We start from the raw sequence: 21,537 nt of genomic DNA on the forward strand, positions 1-21,537 counted from the left end.
CTCTTAGTCTGTCGACATCACTGTTTAATTTCTGTTTCCATGATCTGTCCATTGATGAGAGTGGGGTGTTGAAATCTCCCACTATTATTGTGTGAGGTGCAATGTGTGTTTTGAGCTTTAGTAAGGTTTCTTTTACGTATGTAGGTGCCCTTGTATTTGGGGCATAGATATTTAGGATTGAGAGTTCATCTTGGTGGATTTTTCCTTTGATGAATATGAAGTGTCCTTCCTTATCTTTTTTGATGACTTTTAGTTGAAAATTGATTTTATTTGATATTAGAATGGCTACTCCAGCTTGCTTCTTCTGACCATTTGCTTGGAAAGTTGTTTTCCATCCTTTCACTCTGAGGTAGTGTCTGTCTTTGTCTCTGAGGTGTGTTTCCTGTAGGCAGCAGAATGCAGGGTCCTCGTTGCGTATCCAGTTTGTTAATCTATGTCTTTTTATTGGGGAGTTGAGGCCATTGATATTGAGAGATATTAAGGAATAGTGATTATTGCTTCCCGTTATATTCATATTTGGATGTGAGGTTATGTTTGTGTGCTTTCATTCTCTTTGTTTTGTTGCCAAGACGATTAGTTTCTTGCTTCTTCTAGGGTATAGCTTGCCTCCTTATGTTGGGCTTTACCATTTATTATCCTTTGTAGTGCTGGATTTGTAGAAAGATATTGTGTAAATTTGGTTTTGTCATGGAATATCTTGGTTTCTCCATCAATGTTAATTGAGAGTTTTGCTGGATACAGTAATCTGGGCTGGCATTTGTGTTCTCTTAGGGTCTGTATAACATCAGTCCAGGATCTTCTGGCCTTCATAGTTTCTGGCGAGAAGTCTGGTGTGATTCTGATAGGTCTCCCTTTATATGTTACTTGACCTTTTTCCCTTACTGCTTTTAATATTCTTTCTTTATTTTGTGCGTTTGGTGTTTTGACAATTATGTGACGGGAGGTGTTTCTTTTCTGGTCCAATCTATTTGGAGTTCTGTAGGCTTCCTGTATGTCTATGGGTATCTCTTTTTTTAGGTTAGGGAAGTTTTCTTCTATGATTTTGTTGAAGATATTTACTGGTCCTTTGAGCTGGGAGTCTTCACTCTCTTCTATACCTATTATCCTTAGGTTTGATCTTCTCATTGAGTCCTGGATTTCCTGTATGTTTTGGACCAGTAGCTTTTTCCGCTTTACATTATCTTTGACAGTTGAGTCAATGATTTCTATGGAATCTTCTGCTCCTGAGATTCTCTCTTCCATCTCTTGTATTCTGTTGGTGAAGCTTGTATCTACAGCTCCTTGTCTCTTCTTTTGGTTTTCTATATCCAGGGTTGTTTCCATGTGTTCTTTCTTGATTGCTTCTATTTCCATTTTTAATTCCTTCAACTGTTTGATTGTGTTTTCCTGGAATTCTTTCAGGGATTTTTGCGATTCCTCTCTGTAGGCTTCTACTTGTTTATTAATGTTTTCCTGTGTTTCCCTAAGTGTGTTCATGTCTTTCTTGAAGTCCTCCAGCATCATGATCAAATATGATTTTGAAAGTAGATCTTGCTTTTCTGGTGTGTTTGGATATTCCATGTTTGTTTTGGTGGGAGAATTGGGCTCCGATGATGGCATGTAGTCTTGGTTTCTGTTGCTTGGGTTCCTGCGCTTGCCTCTCGCCATCAGATTATCTCTAGTGTTACTTTGTTCTGCTATTTCTGACAGTGGCTAGACTGTCCTATAAGCCTGTGTGTCAGGAGTGCTGTAGACCTGTTTTCCTCTCTTTCAGTCAGTTATGGGGACAGAGTGTTCTGCTTTCGGGCGTGTAGTTTTTCCTCTCTACAGGTCTTCAGCTGTTCCTGTGGGCCTGTGTCTTGAGTTCACCAGGCAGCTTTCTTGCAGCAGAAAATTTGGTCTTACCTGTGGTCCCGAGGCTCAGGTTCGCTCGTGGGGTGCTGCCCAGGGGCTCTCTGCAGCGGCAGCAACCAGGAAGACCTGTGCCGCCCCTTCCGGGAGCTTCAGTGCACCAGGGTTTCAGATGGTCTTTGGCTTTTTCCTCTGGCGTCCGAGATGTGTGTGCAGGGAGCAGTCTCTTCTGGTTTCCCAGGCTTGTCTGCCTCTCTGAAGGTTTAGCTCTCCCTCCCACGGGATTTGGGTGCAGAGAACTCTTTATCCGGTCTGTTTCCTTCAGGGTCCGGCAGTGTCTCTGGCAGGGGTCCTGCCGCTCCTGGGCCCTCCCCCACGGGAGCCCAGAGGCCTTATACAGTTTCCTCTTGGGCCAGGGATGTGGGCAGGGGTGAGCAGTGTTGGTGGTCTCTTCCGCTCTGCAGCCTCAGGAGTGCCCACCTGACCAGGCGGTTGGGTCTCTCTCTCACCGGGTCTGGGAGCAGAGAGCTGCTGCGGGCCGGGATCCGCGGGTCGGCTTCAGACTCTTAAGAGATCCATAGATGCCAGCCTAGACTACTATATCCAGCAAAACTTTCAATCACCATAGATGGAGAAACCAAGATATTCTTGATGAAATCAAATTTAAATAATATCTACAGCTATAATCCTACAGAAAGTGTTAGAAGGAAAATTCAAACCTAAGGAAGTTTACTGCACCCATAAATACACATGAAATAAATAATTTCACATCAGCAAAACCAAAAGAAGGGAAACACACATACCATCACCACCACCACCACCACCACCACCACCACCACCACCACTAACACCACCACCACCAACAAAAATAACAGGAATGAACAATCATTAGCCATTGATATCTCTCTCAATATCTATGGTCTCAATTCCCTAATAAAAAGATACAGACTAGCAGAATGGATTAAAAAACAGGATTCCTTTATCTATTGCATCCAAGAAACATACCTCAACATCAAGAATAGATATTACCTCTGGGTAAAGGATTGGAAAAAGATATGCCATACAAATGGAGCTAAGAAGCAAGCTGTTGTAACTATTTTATTATCTAACAAAATACACTTCAAACCAAAAATAATCAAAAGAGATGGGAATGGACATTGCATAGTCATCAAGGGAAAAATCCACCAAAATGAACTTTAAATTCAGAACACCTATGCTTCAAACACAGGGCCACCCAAGATTATAAAAGAAACACTACTATAGCTTAAACCATACATTGACTCTCACACACTGATAGTAAGAAACGTCAACATACCAATCTCAGCAATGGACAGGTCATGTAGACAAAAACTCAATGGAGAAATACTTCAGCTAACAGACATTAGAAACCAAATGAACCTAACAGATATTTACAGAACATTTCACTCAAGTGAAAAAGAACATACATCTTCTAAGCACCCCATGGAACTTCCTTCAAAATTGACCACATACTCAGACACAAAGCAAGTCTCAACAGATACGAGAGAATCGGAATAGTTCCCCGTATCCTATCTATCCTATCAGACCGCCATGAGTTAAAGCTGGATACGAACAACAGACCACCAGAAAGTTTACAAACACATGGAAACTGAACAACTCTCTATTGAATAAAATTGTGTCGAGAAAGAATTAAAGAAAAAGTTTAAAGTCTTTCAAAAATGAATACACATCATACCCAGACTTGTGGGATACAAAGAAAGCAAAGAGGAAAGCTCACAGAACTAAGTGCTCTCATAAAGAAATTGGAGAGGTTTCATATTAGCAACTTAATGGTGCACCTAAATACTCTAGAACAAAAAGAAGCAAAAGACACCCAAGAAGAATAGATGGCAGTAAATAAATTAGAGGCTGAAATCAACAAAATATAAAAAAAGCAGATCAATACAAAGAATCAATTAAAGAAAGAATTAATTCTTTGAGAAAATCAACAAGATAGACAAACCCTTATCCAAGCTAACTAAAAGAGAAAGAGAGAACATCCAAAATTAGAAAACTCAGAAATAAAAGAGGGACATAAAAGATATGAGGAAACCCAGAAAAATCATAAAGACATTTTTTAAACCCTGTCCTCCAACAAATTAGAAAAACTTTAAAGAAATGGAATTTTTTGATAGATACCACTTACCAAGGTTAAATCAAGATCAGGTAAATAATACAAATAGACCTATAACTCCAAAGGAAATAGAGGCAATCATTAAAAGTTTCCCAAACAAAAAATAAAAAATAAAGCAAGCCAGCCAGAAAGCCCAGGGCAATAGCACAGAATTACACCAGACTTTCAAAGAAGAGCTAATGCCAATACCACAATATCAAATTATTCCATCAAATAAAAACAGAAGGAACATTGCCAAATTCATTTTATGAGGCCACATAAACAAACTGAAAAAAACCCACACGGTCAGCTCATTAGATGCTGAAAAGCTTTTGACAAAATCTAACACACATCCATGATAAAAGTCTTGGGAGGGAAGAGGGAAGAGGGATACATACCTAAGCATAATAAAGCAATTAACAGCAAGAATATAGCTAAAATCAAATGAAACAGAAAGAAACTCAAAGCAATTCCATTAAAATTAGGAACAGGACAAGGCTGTCCACTCTCTCTATATTTAAAAGTACTTGATGTTCTAGCTAGAGCAATAAGACAACTAAAAGTGATCAAGGGGATACAAATCAGAAAGGAAGAAATCAGAGGACTGATATTTGCAGATGATATAATAGTATACAGAAGTGACCCTTAAAAATACAGCAAGAAACTCCTATGGATGATAAATACCTTCAGTGAAGTGGCCAGATACAAAATTAACTAAACAAAAATCAGAACCCTCCTTTATACAAATTACAGATTGAGAAAGAAATCAGGGAAGCAACATCTTTCACAATAGTCACAAATAGTATAAAATACCTTGGATATATTGGGGTAACTCTAATCAAGCAAGTGAAAGACTTGTATGATAAAAGTTCAAGTCTTTGAAGAAAGAAATTAAAGAAGATATCAGAAAATGGAAAGTCTCCCATGCTCGTGGATTGACATGATTAACATAGTAAAAATGTCATCTTACCAAAAGCAATCTACATATTGAATGTAATACCCACCAAAATTCCAACATAATTCCTTACAAATCTTGAAAAAATAATTCTCAACATCATAGGGGAAACAAACAAACAAAAAACTGATAGCTAAAACAATAATATATAATAAAAGAGCACCCAGAAGGATTGCCACCCCCAATTTCAAGCTATACCATACAGCTACGGAAATAAAAACCACATGGTATTGGCATAAAAAGAGATAGGTAGATCCATGAAATCAAACAAAGAAGCAGAATGCAAATCTGCACACCTATGGTCACCCGTTTTTGTATTTTTATAAAGAAGACAGAAATACACAATGGAAAACAGACAGCATCTTCAACAAATGGTGCTGGTCAAACTGATATCTGCATGTAGAAGAATACAAATATATCCATATCTATCACCTTGGACAAAATACAAGTCCAAGTGGGTCAAAACTATCCACCTAAAACCAGATACATGAAAGAGCTACATAGAATATACCAGATACATAGAAGAGAAAGTGGAGAATGATTGTCTTTTTGAATAGAACAACACTAGTACAGGCACTAAGACCAACAGTCAATAAATGGGACCTCATGAATCCGAAAAGCAAAGAACAAGCAGATACATGATGCCAAAGTTAAATCAGCATCAGATAAAACATCTAAACAGTCCCATAATCCCTAAAGAAATAGGAGCTATAATTAATAGTCTCCCAACCAAAAAAAAAAAATCTCAGGACCAGATGGGTTTAGTGCAGAATTCTATCGACTTTCAAAGAAGGCCTACTACCAATACTGTTCAAATTATTCCACAAAATTGAAACAGATGGAGCACTACCCAATTCATTCTATGAAGCCACAATTACTCTTATACCTAAACCACACAAAGTCCCAACAAAGCAAGAGAACTTCAGACCAATTTCCATTATGAATATTGATGGAAAAATACTCAATAAAATTCTCCCAAACAGAATCCAAGAACACATCAAAATGATCATCCATCATGACCAAAAGTAGGCTTCATCCCAGGGATGCAGGGATGGTTCACTACTATATAAACAAAGACAAAGGAAAAAAAAACCACATGAACATATCGTTACATGCCAAGAAAGCATTTGACAAAATTCAAAACATTTTCATGGTAAAAGTCTTGGAAAGGTCAGGAATTCAAGGCCCATACATAAACATAGCAAAAGCAATATACAGCAAACCAGTAGCCAACATCAAGCTAAATGGAGAGAAACTTGAAGCAATCCCACTAAAATCAGGGACTAGCCAAGGCTTCCCACTCTCTCCCTGCTTATATAGTACTCAATATAGTACTCAAAGTCCTAGCCAAAGCAATCAGACAACAAAAGGAGGTCAAAGGGATACAAATTGGAAGGGAAGAAATCAAAATATCACTATTTGCAGATGATATGATAGTGTACTTAAGAGACCCCCAAAAGTTCCACCAGAGAAACACTAAACCTGATATACAACTTCAACAAAGTGGACGAATATAAAATTAACTCAAACAAATAAGTAGCCTCCTCTACTCAAAGGGTAAACAGGCTGAGAAAGGAGTTTCCATCCCATCAGAATTCCAACTCAATTGTTCAGAGACTTAGAAAGAGCAATTTGCAAATTTATTTGGAATAACAAAAACCCACAATAGCAAAAACTATTCTCAACAATAAAAGAACTTCTGGGGGAATCACCATTCCTGACCTCAAGCTGTATTACAGAGCAATCGTGATTAAAATGTGTATGGTATTGGTACAGAGATAGTTAGGTAGATCAATGGAATAGAATTGAAGACCAACAAATGAACCCAAGCACCTATGGTCACTTGAACTTTGACAGAGGAGCTAAAACCGTTCAGTGGAAAAAAGACAACATTTTCAACAAACGGTGCTGGTTCAACTGGAGGTCAGCATGTAGAAGAATGCAGATCGATCCACTCTTATCTCCTAGTATAAAGCTCAAGTCCAAGTGGATCAAGGACCTCCACATAAAACCAGATATACTGAAACTAATAAAAGAGAAAGTGGGGAAGAGCCTTGAACACATGGGCACTGGAGAAAATTTCCTGAACAACACCAATGGCTTATGCTCTCAGATCAATAATAGACAAATGGGACCTCATAAAGTTGAAAGGCAAAGGACACTGTCAATAGGACAAAGTGGCAACCAACAGATTGGGAAAAGATCTTTACCAGTCCTACATCTGATAGAGGGCTAATATCCAGTACATACAAAGAATTCTAGAAGTTATTCCAGAGAATAAAATAATTCTATTAAAAATGGGGTACAGGGGGGCTGGGGATTTAGCTCAGTGGTAGAGCGCTTACCTAGGAAGCGCAAGGCCCTGGGTTCGATCCCCAGCTCCGAAAAAAAGAACCAAAAAAAAAATGGGGTACAGAGCTAAACAAAGAATTCTCAGTTGAGGAATACTGAATGGCTGAGAAGCACCTAAAGAAATGTTCAGCATCTTTAGTCATCAGGGAAATGCAAATCAAAACAACCCTGAGATTCCACCTCACTCCAGTCATAATGACCAAGATCAAAAACTCAGTTGACAGCAGATGCTGGCGAGGATGTGGAGAAAGAGGAACACTCCTCCATTGTTGGTGGGATTGCAAACTGGTACAACCATTCTGGTAATAAGTCTGGAGGTTCCTCAGAAAATTGGACATTGAACTGCCTGAGGACCCAGCTATATTACTCTTGGGCATATACCCAAAAGATGTTCCAACATACAACAAAGACATATGCTCCACTATGTTCATAGCAGCCTTATTTATAATAGCCAGAAGCTAGAAAGAACCCAGATGCCCTTCAACAGAGGAATGGATACAGAAAATGTGGTACATCTACACAATGGATTACTACTCAGCTATCAAAAACAATGGCTTCGTGAAATTCATAGGCAAATGGATGGAACTAGAAAACATCATCCTGAGTGAGGTAACTCAGTTACAAAAGAACACACATGGTATGTACTCACTGATAAGTGGATATTAGCCCAAAAGCTCAGATTACCCAAGATAAAATCCACAGACCACATGAAGCTCAAGAAGGACGACCAAAGTGCAGCTGCTTCAGTCCTTCTTAGAAGAGGGAACAAAATACTTACAGACGGTAGAGGGTGAGAGGGACTTGGGAGGAAGGGAGGAGAGGGAAGGGGTAAGAGGGCAGGCAGGATCAGGTATGGGAGGAGACAGGGATGATATTCAGAGGGTCAGGAACTTGAACAGAGGTGTGTAGTAATGGTGGATAGGGAACTGGGGATAGCTACCAGCAAGTCCCATATACCAGGAAAGCAAGAGGCTCCCAGGAGCCAGTGGAGATGAGATTAGCTGAAACGCCCAACAAAGGGGAGGAAGAACCTGTAGAGACCATATCCAGAGGTTAAGCAAGGCCCCTGTTGGGGGATGGGATCACCCACTCATCTCCAAATTTTTAACCCAGAATTGCTCCCATTTAATGTAAATATAGAAACAAAGTGTAGAGCAGAGACTGAAGGAAAGGCCATCCAGAGACTGCCCCATCTGGGAATCCAGCCCGTATACAGCCACCAAACCCAGACACTATTACAGATGCCAACAAGGGCTTGCTGACAAGAGCCTGTTATAGCAGTCTCCTGAGAGGCTCTGCCAGAGCCTGACCAATACAGTTGTGGATGCTTGCAGCTAACCATCGGACTGAGCATGGGGACTCTAATGGAGGAGTTAGAAAAAGGACTGAAGGAGTTGAAGGGGTTTGCAACCTCATAGAAAGAACAACACTATCAACCCACCAGACCCCCAGAAGTCCCAGGGACTAAACCACCAACCACATTGATTACACATAGAGGGACCCATGGCTCCAGCCGCATATGTAGCAGAGGATGGCATTGTTCAGCATCAATAGGAGGAAAAGCCCTTGATCCTGTGAAGGCTCCATGCTCCAGTGTAGGGGAATGCCAAGGCGAGGAGGCAGAAGTGGGTGGGTGGCTGGGGGAGCATCCTCATAGAAGCAGGGGGAGGGGGGATGGGATAGGGAGTTTCCAGAGGGAAAACCGGGTTAGGATGATGAAAAAATGAAATGTAAATAAATAAAATATCCAATAAAAAGTAGGACAAAGCAGCAGCATACATAATGGGAAAAGATTTTCATTAACTCCACATCTGACAGAGGGCTAATATCCAAAATACATAAATAACTCAAAAAACTAGATATCAACAAAACCAAACAATCCAATTAAAACTGGGGTACAGACCTAAACAGAATTCTCAATTGAGGAATATCAAATGGCTTTGAAACATTTAAAGTCCTTGGGGAAATGCAAATCAAAACGACTTTGAGATTCCATCTATGTCTGTCAGAATGGCTAAGATCAATACTACAAGTGACGGTTCATGCTGACAGGGATATGGAGCGAGGGGAACAGTCCTCCGTTGTTGGTGGGAGTGCAAACTTGCACAACCACTTTAGAAATCAATTTGGCAGTTTCTCAGAAAACTGGGAAGAGCTCTACCTCAAGATCCAGCTATATCACCCTTGGGAATATACCCAAAGGACACGTGCTCAAACATGTTTACTGAGAATTTATTCGTATTAGCCAGGAACTGAGAACAGCTTAGATTTCCCTCAACAGAAAAATGAATAAATAAAATGTGCTTCATTTACATGATGGAGTATTGCTCAGCTGTTCAAAAATGCCATCATGAAATTTGCAGGCAAATGGATGGAACTAGAAAAAGGTCATCCCGAGTGAAGTATTCCAGACCCAAAAAGACAATAATATTATGTACCCACTTATAAGTGGACATTAGCTCTTAAGTAAATGATGATCATGCTACAGTCCACAGACCCTGAGGGGTCAGGTAAAAAGGAGGAAGATGGTGGTGGTACATGGACCATCTTGGGAAGGAGAAATAGTGTCGATTTGCAGATGGACTGGGGGGAAACAGTGTAAGGAGAGTTAACTAGAATTGAGGGGTGTTTGGGGGTGGTATAAAACCCTACTGCAGCGGTGGAAACTTCCTAGAATCTATGAAGGTGATCCTAATGAGAATTCCTAATAATGGAGGATCCAAAGTCTTGTAGCCAGGCAAAGCTTCTAGTGGAGGGACTAGGTTACATTCAACTGAGTTGTTGGCTAAGGATGAAAATCTCCACAACCCAAGCTGATGCTAAGACAAAGCGTTGCTCTCTGCAAGCTGACAGCAGGACCCCATTGCTGAGGACAACATCCATACTATTCATTTAACATGGAGAAGTAGAGCGGGTGCCTACATGGAGCCTTCACACCTATGTTGTAGTCTCTTTGGCATAAAAAGGTAGACAGCAGGATACCAAAAGAAAAACATCAACACCAACCCAGTCATAAAACCTTTGGCTTACAATCTGTTCTGCCTTAGGCAGTGGTGGCACAGCTTTTATGGGAGTAATCAACCAATGTCTTATTTGACTTAAGGTCTACTCCACAAGAAGGAACCTATACTCAACACTGTTTGGGTAACCAAGAACCGGAGATTAGCCAGCTCAGAAATATAGGGTAAAACCAAACAGTGCTGTTCTAAAAATAAAAGTATCAATAAAATGACTGCTAATGATATTCAGCTCTACTCAAAGATCAGTGCCTTATCCATTCATCATCAGAGAGGCTTCCTCTAGCAGCATATGGGAACAGATGCAGAGACCCACAGTCAGAATTATTCAATCAAATACCTCCTCTCAGAGCTCAGGGAATCTAACAGAAGAGGAGACAGAAAGATTGTAAGAGTTGGAAGGGATAGAGGACACCAGGAGAACATGGCCCTCTGCATCAACTAAGCAAGGCACATATGAGCTCACAGTCAGTAAGGCAGTAAGCACAGGGCCTATGTGGACTACACCAAGTCCTTTGCATATATATTATGTCTATTAGCTTAGTACTTTCATGGGAGTGTATGAACAGGTAGCTCTCTTGTTTCTGTACCTGCTCTTGGTGCTCTTTCTCCTTCTGTTGGTTTGACATGTCCAACTTGGATATGAAAAATTTTGCTTCATCTTATATTTTGTTTTGTCATGTTTGTTTGTTATCTCTTAGAAGAAGCCTGTTCTTTTCTAATCAGAGACAGAAAGGGAATAGATTCAGAGAGGAGGGAAGGTGAGAAGGAACTGAGAGGAGCAGAGGGAGGGGAAAATATTATCAGGATATATTGGATGACAAAAGAATTTATTTTCAACTAAAAAGTGAACAAAAGAGAAATGTTCTTCAGAGTCTAGCGTAGTAAGTTGGGGAGTTGATGACTATATCTGAGAATATAGAGTTCATCAGGGATTGAGGACAGATTCATAATCCGAACTGGATCAGATAACAGGAAAATGTAGAACAGTGGTATAAGCATCCTTTGAAGAACAGATCTGGTCATCCTCTGAGAATGACCAGATGGGGAAGAAATGTGGAACTATGGGAGAGAGTACATGTTAGAATATAAGAATAAGCTTATAGGAATAGTTCAGAAAAAGGCTTCATTAAAGAAAGAATCAAAGAGAGCAAAGAACTAAGTCTAAGGGCTGCGGATATAGCTCAGTAGTGGAACATTTGCCTAATACATATAAAGCACTAAGTTCATGCTCCAGTACTAGAAAAAAAAGTCCATCACAATTGGGCAAACAAACTAAGTATGTATGTTAATAAATTATAAAGCATTAAAAACATAGGAATTCATGAGTTTCTATCAATAATAAATAAATGAATATATAAATAAATAAATAGGGGAGACAGCATGGCTCTTGCCTAGACTAGCTAGAGTTAGGAAAATCATTATTTTCAACCATCACATTAAAGATTGATCAGGCAAAAATCATCACTAAAGCTAGAGGGAAGTATTAATGGCGAGCAGAGTATCTGGGTCTTCCCAAAGCTTTCCGATTTTAAAGGAAAAGACAATAGTTGTGGCTATCCAGTGAGGAAATGATACAACACCTTCATTGGCTACTCACAGTTATCATCAGCAACAAGCAGGAGATGGGCACCATGAGTCTCCAAGATGCCATGCTCTGAGGATACATCATCTTCTAAGTAATATTCTGGCTCCAAATTTATAACCTAAGCTGATCATAAGAAACACTAAACAAGCACAAACGAGGAGTATTTTAACTCTAAAAGATAGTGCTGGTGCGATAGCTCAATTAGAGAGCACTTGCCTAGCATGCACAAACCTCTGGGTTCAATACCCAGTACTATATAAACCAGGTGTCCTAGTGGCACACACTTGTAATCTCAACACCTAGGAAATGAAGGCGGAAAGATGAGAAGTTCAAGGTCTTCTTTATCAACATCATGAGTTCTAGAGCAGTCAGATATACATGGGACGCATAAACAAGCAAATAAATAATATGAGAATGATCTCTATATTCATCCTAAGTATCAATGTCCTTTACAACATATAAAAAGGTTGATTGTGATGGCACACACCTTTAACTACAACACTTGGGAGGCAGATTTCTGTGAGTTCCAGGCCATCCAAGTCTACCCTGTTTTTAGAAAAGTGGGAGGGGTAGAGAGTATAAGGAAGTTTGGGAGGGAGAAAGGGAAGGAGGGAGGGGGTGTGTGTAAGAATAGAAAGACTTTAAAACTAATCCAGACTTAAAAAGATTAAGAGACAAGAGAAGTAAATGCAATAGAAGTCCTAAACCAGATCCTGCACTAGAAGATAGAGATGTTAGGACCTTATCAATGGATTAGAAATAGTAGATTAGATAACAGTATGTTATCAGTGTTAAATTTACTGAACTGATAACAGGACTGTAGTAATGTATGTGAATATTTGTATAGTTAGGAAATTCACACTTAAAAGGAGTAAAGGGTCACAATGTCTGTAACTTATTTTCTAGTAGTTCAGAAACAAAAGTGTGTACAGGGCTAAGAGTGTGAAAGATAAGGGAAATGTGGTGGGATGTTAGCTTTTTAAAAACCCAGACAAAGGGTACATTGACATTCTTTTTCCTGTCTTCATTTTTTACAATTTGTTTATAAAGTTATTTATAAGTAAGAAATTGGGGGCAGGTGGGGAAATGCATTCTTGGGAAGACAGAGAGAACCAGAGGTCCAGAGCCCAGAAAAGACATTGATGTGACACAACAGGGACATCTCACCCACAGTTCCACAGTAATGGTGTGGAGTGTTGTATTTCTACAAATATGAGTGTGTCAGAAGTTTTGGATGGTGCCAATATGAAGAGCTTCCTGTCGAATGAGCTCAGGTCAAGCACGAAGCAAATAAAAGAAGGTGTAAAACAGCTCTTCTGGAGCACGAGGAGGCAAAACCAGGGCATAGCAGGATTGCTAGTCGATCTGAGACTCATGGAGTATTGCTAAGATCAGAATTGGCCCTAGACATTGGTATTTAGTTTTTAAACTCCTCACGTGATTCTAACAGACAAGTTTCGGAAGCTCTGTGCTAAGGCAGTTTCTCTACTCCGGTACTACTGACATATTGGCAGGCAACATTCTTTCTGGGGAGAGAGGTACCCTGTAAGTTGTAGCATGTTCCAGAGCACTTATAGCTTCTACCCATTAGATGCCAGTTAGGATAACAAAAATGTCTCCAGACATTGTCAGAAATCACTCCAAGTTGAGAATCTCTACATTATGAGAGCAAAGGGCCATGGTTAGAAATAAATAAAGGGCAGAGATTGCTCTCTCTCTCCACCATGGGTTCCAGGGACTGAACTCAGGTCACCAGGCTTGCACATTGATCACCTTTACTTGCTGAGAGCTATGGCCTCTGCTAGGAGCATTTAAAGTACAGAAGCTTAAGAATCAGAGCTCAGAACTACCACTTGGCTTCTGTACGACCATAGGCAAGGCAGTAGACTTCTCTGGACCTTAGTTTCCTCTTCTGTAAGATAATAAGATTCTTACCTCTGGTGGTTGAGAAGATTAAATGAGCTCATACAAATGAAGCAGAAAGAGTGCACCCACTAGGCAAATAGCAGCTATCAGCTATCATTGTTACTCTCAGAGAGTCACAATTGCAGTGGCTACCAGAGCGCGTCTGCTAATTAATGAGCTGTTTTCCCTAGAGCACTGCTTCTCGTTCTTCCTAACGCTGAGACCCTTTAACACAGTTCCTCATGTGGTGGGGACCCCCAACCATAAAACTATTTTCGTTGCTACTTCATAACTCTAAGTTTTCGACTGATATGAATCATCATGTAAATATCTGATATGCAGGATATCTGATATGTGATCCTTGTGGGAGTTGTGACCCTCAAACTGAGAACCAATGCTCTAGAGTATCTTCAATACTTAGCCTTAAAAGAATCCACATTAACATCACTCAGAAAGGTACAGCATATTGAGTTTCTCTTATGATCTTTATCTGCTTTCTTACTGATCCTAGGCATGATTCTGAAGCCTGTACACTCATTCAACATTAAACACATATTTAAGAGTATCTCCTATAAATCAGAGAAAGAACTGGAAGAGCTTGAAGGGGCTCGAGACCCCATATGAACAACAATGCCAAGCAACCAGAGCTTCCAGGGACTAAGCCACTACCTAAAGACTATACATGGACTGACCGTGGACTCTGACCTCATAGATAGCAATGAATATCCTAGTAAGAGCACCAGTGGAAGGGGAAGCCCTTGTCCTGCTAAGACTGAACCCCCAGTGAACGTGATTGTTGGGGGGAGGGCGGCAATGGGGGGAGGGTTGGGAGGGGAACACCCATAGGGAAGGGGAGGGGGAGGGGTTAGGGGGATGTTTGCCCGGAAACCGGGAAAGGGAATAACACTCGAAATGTATATAAGAAATACTCAAGTTAATAAAAAAAAATTTACTGATAAAAAAAGAAGGAAAAAAACAAAAAAAGAAATGTATATAAGAAATACTCAAGTTAATAAAAAAAAAAGAGTCTCTCCTATAGACCACTAATAGTCTTTGTCCTTTTGGTACTTACTGCCTATCAAGGGGAAATGTGTGAGATCAGTAGACAAACTTACTGGTAGAGTTACAGGTAATAAATAATACCATCACTAAAGCCCAAAGTAGAATAAGAGCAAGGAGTGCTCCAGTGTGAGGTGAGACTAATGCTTAGAAGAAAAAGGATTTGGAGAACACCAGTCAAACCAGGAAGCAAGGTATGGTGTTATCTGGTCAAATGGCATTCCAAGCAGGAAGCGTAGCACATGCAAAGGCTGTCAGGCAGCTGAATGTGTGGCTTAGATGAAAAACTGTGGAGGCTGGTGTGCTTACAGAAGTGTGAGAAGAAAATAGATGAAGGAGGCTACGGTGGGCTTCTAGAGCTCAATCCTAACTGTGGTAGGAGGTCCTGAGACAGTTTCATGCTAGGGAATTAGAAGACTGCCTTTACTGGCCGGTCTGTGGGGTCAAGAATGGTTTGGCAATCCCATGAGCATTAGACAAAGGGAAATGAATAGTTATCTCTGGATAGCTCACATATCACAGTGTGATCTAATAGAAAAAGAAACATGTCCGGGATACAAACCAGCAGAACCCAGGGAATGAATAAAATTTTTAAATTAAAATTTTTGACTCTATTATTATTTTCTGTGTTTCCCTCTAGGTGTGTTGGTATTGGTGGGGGAGACAAATAGAAACAGAGAGAGAGAGAGAGAGAGAGAGAGAGAGAGAGAGACAGAGACAGAGACAGAGACAGAGACAGAGACAGAGAGACAGACAGAGAGAGAGGCAGAGAGAGACAGAGAGACAGAGACAGAGAGACAGAGAGAGACAGAGAGACAGAGAGAGAGTGCGTCAGAGAGAAAGACAGAGAGACAGAGACAGAGACCGGGCAGGGAGATCACTGCATTCATGTGTGCATGACAGTCAGCGGATAACTGCCTGGACTGGCTTCTCTCCTTCCACCACGGGTTCCAGGAAACAAATTCAGGACATCAGGCTTGCATGGCAATCACCTTCACTTGATGAGCAATCTTGCTGGTCCTGAACAGGTTTATAAAGCAGCATTTTACAAACTGTGCCAGGAAATCGTATGAAAGCACGATCAAACTGACTTAGATCATCATATTGAAATGAAAGAGGACAGATGAGAGAGTATGGAAAATATCAGAGTATAATACATCTACATTGAGAGATTTTGTTCCAACTATAAACATATATGCTTAAACAGGATTGAAATATAAAATATTTCACTGAAAATGGTGGTCAAGAAAATTTGAAAATTACTACAAAATGATTGTATTCATACACATATATGGTAAAAATAGCCCCTTTATTTTCTCCCTCCCATACTGTCCCTAGCATGCAACCAGGAGAACATTATTAAAATTTCCATAGATGGGTTCTTCATAATTTGTCTAAATAAAGACACTTGTGTTAATTCTGCACGAACTTCTCCAAGAAAATCAATATTGAACCCTTAAAGCTAGAAAGACTAGCTGGTCACAAACCTGTTAGGTCTTCATCGGATAAAATAATTGCAAGCACAACAAGAAAATTTCAAATCAAACGTGAGACTTATAACAACTAAAAATGTTTAAAGAAATGTTCTTAAGAGTAGCAACCTGAACTTTACAACAAAGATTACATTAGAAGATTTCCTACTCACGTCAGGAACAGATTCAACATTATCTTAGAAGGAAGCCAGGCCACTGAGGCAGAATAAAATGAGGTAAGAACTTTAGGAGGAGATTACTCTACTGTGCCATTCAAAGACAACTTGATGGTACTCCTTGAAAAATCTAGGAAAAGCACTGGAAAAAACTACCAAATAATTGAATAACTGCAAGATGGCCTGAATGTGAGAAACATCTCTATAAAAATCTCTACTCAACAGTATAGAAATTGGGAGCTGAAACAGGCCGGAGGGGAGTACAGCACAATTTCTAAAAGCAAAAGCTATGACACACCACACCCCCCCCCAAACAATCTAGAATTAACTTAAAGAATGCATAAGACAGTTGGGGCTACTGCTCACTTAGTAGAGTGTTTGCATAGCATGTGAGATGCTGTCCAACTGAGAAGCTTGGTTCTGTTCCCAGCACTATTAGAAACCCAGTGTAGTAATCTCAGCATGTGGGAGGTCGAGGTAGGAGTATGATCAGAAGTTCAAGATTATACATAGCTACATACTGAGTTTAAGTTTGAGGGCAGCCTTGGATACATGAGACTCGATCTCAAACGAAAAAAAAAATGAAAAGACCTTCAGTATAGTATTAGTAGAAGAGAGTTACATTGATAAAGAGAGTACAATAGAGAAATCAAAATAAACCTGCAAATGTTACCCATTTGTAATAATGGAGTCAAGTGGATAGAATGGAGAGGAAGGAGAGCCTTTTTATCTAATGATATTGGAATTATATATTTATATGTAAAAAGCAAACCTTAATTATTATTTCATAGTATATACATATATAAGTGTGGGGGAGGGAGACCATCAATAATGAAACAGGTAGAAGAAAACGCAGGAGAAAATCTTAATAGTCTTAAGGTAGACAAATTGTATTAGTCTGGCTACTAAAATATTATCCATAAAAACAGCTTGAAGAATTAGACTTTATCAACACTAAAAAGTTCTGCTCTCCAAAGTAAAACCATTAGGAAAATTGAAAGGTAGCCCATAGATCGAGTGAACCTGTGTGTCACACATGTATCTGACCGAGAAATTGAATTGTGCCTTATTTATATGCAGAACCCATGCTTCACCAAACACTTTGAGGGGATAAAAAGAGCAGACATTCCATAGGCTACACCTGGATGATCAAAGAATAAGGCAGAGCAAACTAAAACCCCAAGTAGATACTATTGCAGACCCATAAAAATGGCTAAAACAAAACCAAAAATCATCAAGGATATACACAAAAGTAGTTTTCTAGTGTTCTGGTCATAAGTATACAGTAACCTTGCTAGTAGGCTGTGATGTATTCTCTCTCCCTCCCTTCCTCCCTCCCTCCCTCTACCTTCTCTCTGTGTGTGAGTGTGTGAGTGTGTGTGTGTGTGTGTGTGTGTGTGTGTGTGTGTGTGTGTGTAATGACTAGGAAAGACACAGTGATTCACTCAAAACACAACATAAGTAAAATGAGGTGGGGCAGCCCAGCTGTTTCTCTGAAAGGCAAAACAAAACAAAACAAAACAAAAAATACTGGAGCATTGGCAAGCCCTCATAATTGAAAATGACTTGAGATAGTGGTTTTTTTGATGTACAATTAAAAAGTGAACACCAACAAAAAAATTAAAAACATAAAACAAACCAACAATACCAAGTGCCAAGCACCTGAACTTCCCAGTGGCTGGAAAGCCAAATTGGACAACAGAGCTGGGGATGGGAGTGACAGGCAGAGCATTGGCTTAAGGTGTGTGAGTACCTGGGTCTAATCCCAAGTATCACAAAACAAACAGACAGACAAAATGCTATAACCACTCTGGAAAAATTAGATGGGGTTTTAAAAATAAACTTAATTGCCGTTCAAAACAGCGATCTTACTTTTAAATATTAAACCCAGGGAAATGAAAATGTGTGTTCATGCAACATGCCATCTGTGGACATTTGTATTGGCTTTATTCATAACCATCAAGAGCTGATGAGTGGATAAAATATGGAATACTACTCGACAATAAAAAGAATAATGGGAATATTCACCAACAGAGAGAAAGTAGCGAATGTATTGTCTTAGGTAATAGAAACTAGACTGAGAATGCGGTACAGTACATGATTTCATTCATGAGCCAGTCTGGAAGAGACAAAATTCTAGAGACTGAGAATGGTGGAAGACGTTGAAGACTCAATCAAGACGTTTTAGAGGTGGTGAAGCTCTGTATTGGGATGTAGTTAGTGGTAGTTACATGACTACATGTGTTTTAAAATCTTACACTAAAAAGGGTGATTTCTTGTAAATAAATTTAATGTCAATTTAAAAAACACAAAATAGACTGAAGAATAAAGTTGATTTATAAAATGGAAGTGCTCACCAGGATATTTTAGAGGCTTTATTTTACGGCTATTCTCCCCAAACTCCGCCGCTTCCCATCAGGTCCCTGGAGTAAGTTCCACCAAGATGAAGCATCTATGTGTTTTTGAAAGCATAAGCATTTTAACAGAACGCTTGCCCTTGACACGGGTGCTTTTCCCAGGCTTTTCCTGAAGCCAGACACATGGCGTGGTATTTCTCACCCCCTGGAGTCCCTATAATGACTGCATCAGCCACAGAGAATCAGCTTCTTCTGGTTTTCCATAACACCTGAGCAAACTTACTTTGCCATTTCTGGAAACTGCCTCATGGTACCAAAAACAGTGCATTTCCTGGCCAAACCCACCAACAAAATTCCATTTCTCAGTCTTTTTCTCCCTCTGCTGAGGAAACCCATATCCATGATTAGAGTGGCATTTTTTCCCTTTTCTGTTTTTCTGACTTTTTTTTTCCTGTAGAAAAGTATACACACCTGTAATCTGCAGAGGGTAGGGCAAGAACGATTGCTGACCCTGCATTTCCTCAATGCCTTGTAGTAGCTAGACTTGCTTTATCCCCCATTTAATGAAAGTCACCTTGCAAGAATGTGGGAATCTGATCAGGACTGGCATGGTGCTGAGGCATGAAAAACAATATCCCTGAATAGCTACAAAATTTGGCTGCTTTTATCCTCTGTCTTTGCATTTGACCCATACAAGCAGCCAGAGTAACGTCCAGCTCATTCTAGATCTCACCTAAGCAAAATCTTAGGAGCCACTAAAGACCCGCACCTCACCCCAAATAATTTGGAACTAGCACAATCAGTTGGCCTACAGATTACTTTGACATGAAACTTAAATATACCATGTATTAACAAACTTAAAAATGATTTTTGGGTTTGTTTCATTTTTGACACAGGGTCTCCAGAAACCAAAGCTGGCCTTACATACACTTACAGCCAAAGATGACCTGAATTCCTGATCATCGGCCTCAACTTCCCCAGAGCTGAGGTTATAGATGGGCACCACCATACCCAGCCATAATTAAGCTCCTTTAAAAATAACGGTGTTCTTAATGTGCCATTAAGCGTTAATATTAAAAACAAAAGCAACAAATTCTGCCATACCGTGTATGACAAGGGTTCCGTAAACTTCAGATAACCAAGAAGAAGTTGGGAAATACAAGAAAAACTGCAGGAGTTAACCTAATAATCTGCCAAAGCAGTTCAGACACAGTTCTGATACAAGACAGGATCCACTACAGAATTTGTGGAGCCCAGAGCAAAACAAAACCAGATCTTTTTGTTTAAAAAAAAAAAAACATGAAGAGTTATCACAGCATTAAATGAAAGGCAGGTAGTAAACTGGTGGAGCCATCAAAGATATTTCTCTACTAAACGAGTAGCAACTGATTCATCTGTTTCAGCGTGAGTGTCCTGTGTCTGGGTTAGAGTTGGGATTGGGAAGTCTTAGAGTTTTGTCTTGTCTCCCGACCTCCCGTTTTTCTTAAGCTTTTCAGACTGTTAGACAAAGGACAGTTGTGTAGAGCCGACCGCAGAGTGTGGTCCATGAGGCAGCAGCAGAACTATCTGAAAGCTCAGACAGAAATGCAAACTCTTGGGTCCCACCCCGGACCTACTGAATCAGAGTCTCATGTTAACAAGCTCCCCAAGGGATTCATACATTTGTGCCAGACCAGACTAGTGTTCCTGTTGGGAGACATCGGGGTCATGCTTCCTGTCCCCTCACTTTGTACATGGTTCTGGAATTTTGAAACCCAAGCTCAGGTGGAAACGTGTACATCCCAAGACAGATAGGCCCTTTTCAGACGATGGTCATGCCTTGGTTCTGGGATGCCAGTCCATCTCCTTGCGCTGGGGACCACCTATTCTGGGCCCTGCACATCGGTGCTGTGCCCATCCGTCGTCCTGTGTCTTTAGGCACATCTATGCCCTTCAATCTTACTGCCAGACAAGGTGAACCGAGTCCTAGGGAGTCGCGCATTAGCACATCACCCTCCAGAGTAAAGCTCCAGGTTCTTTTGCCCAAAGCAGTGGGGAGGGTCTGAGATCATTTACAGCTTTGCGATTTGCAGGTTCCCTCCCAGGCAGGAATAGCTTGGTTACTTTCCCACCGCACGCACTTTCCCACTACGGAGCCCAGGATCCGCCAGGCTCCAAGCTCTTTGCCTTTCCAGACGGCCCAAGAGCTCCAGTTCAGAGCCGCCAACCCAGGGAGTCACACCAGTCACCCTCCCAGTCATCAAGCCCGCCGGGCGGGTCGCCTGTCTTTGGCTCAGCGGCTTAGGTCTTAGGACCCCGAGGGGTTCAGATCACCTTTCTCAGCGCCACACTCACCTGCAGGTCCTGGCGACCGGCTGGCTTCTGGCGCCCTCGGACCCTCCTTTTCCCCTTTCGTCGGGCCGCGTCCCTCCTCCCTCCCGCTGGCTGGGCGCCGCCCCCGCCGCTCCCGGACCACTTGCCCGCCTGCTCTGCAGCTGCCCGGCCCGGCGTGGCGCGGCAAGCGCTCAGCGTGGCGGGGTTGGGCGTGGAGGTGGGGAGCGGGCGGGGCGCTAACACAGGGAAGCAGCCCCGCGGGGAGCTTCAGCCAAGGCAGTGGGGAACCCCTAGGATGCTGAGCAGCTAGCTGGGCGCGCTTCCCCACCCCAGCCTCCACCCAGCGGCTCACCTTTAGGGGTCCCCTTGATTCCCAAAGGCC

At 41.0% G+C, this 21,537-nt stretch overlaps 1 protein-coding gene across 9 annotated transcripts in view; it reads right to left on the reverse strand.

Annotated features, from left to right (window-relative positions):
* The window catches only part of Adgrg2 (adhesion G protein-coupled receptor G2), a 125,220-nt gene extending 103,914 nt beyond the window's left edge, over positions 1-21,306 (reverse strand). For 6 of the 9 annotated variants that reach the window (XM_039099514.2, XM_039099517.2, XM_039099515.2 and 3 more), the window contains exon 1: positions 21,177-21,276. The gene's annotated coding sequence lies outside the window, so the exon portion shown is untranslated. Of the gene's footprint in view, positions 1-18,842; positions 19,904-21,176 lie in introns of those variants that run through there. The other 3 variants (XM_063279827.1, XM_063279826.1, XM_063279828.1) reach the window with 2 other exon arrangements.
* Positions 21,307-21,537: the final 231 nt, after the last annotated feature.

The sequence above is a fragment of the Rattus norvegicus genome, chromosome X (genome assembly GCF_036323735.1).
Source record: "Rattus norvegicus strain BN/NHsdMcwi chromosome X, GRCr8, whole genome shotgun sequence".
NCBI lineage: Eukaryota > Metazoa > Chordata > Mammalia > Rodentia > Muridae > Rattus > Rattus norvegicus.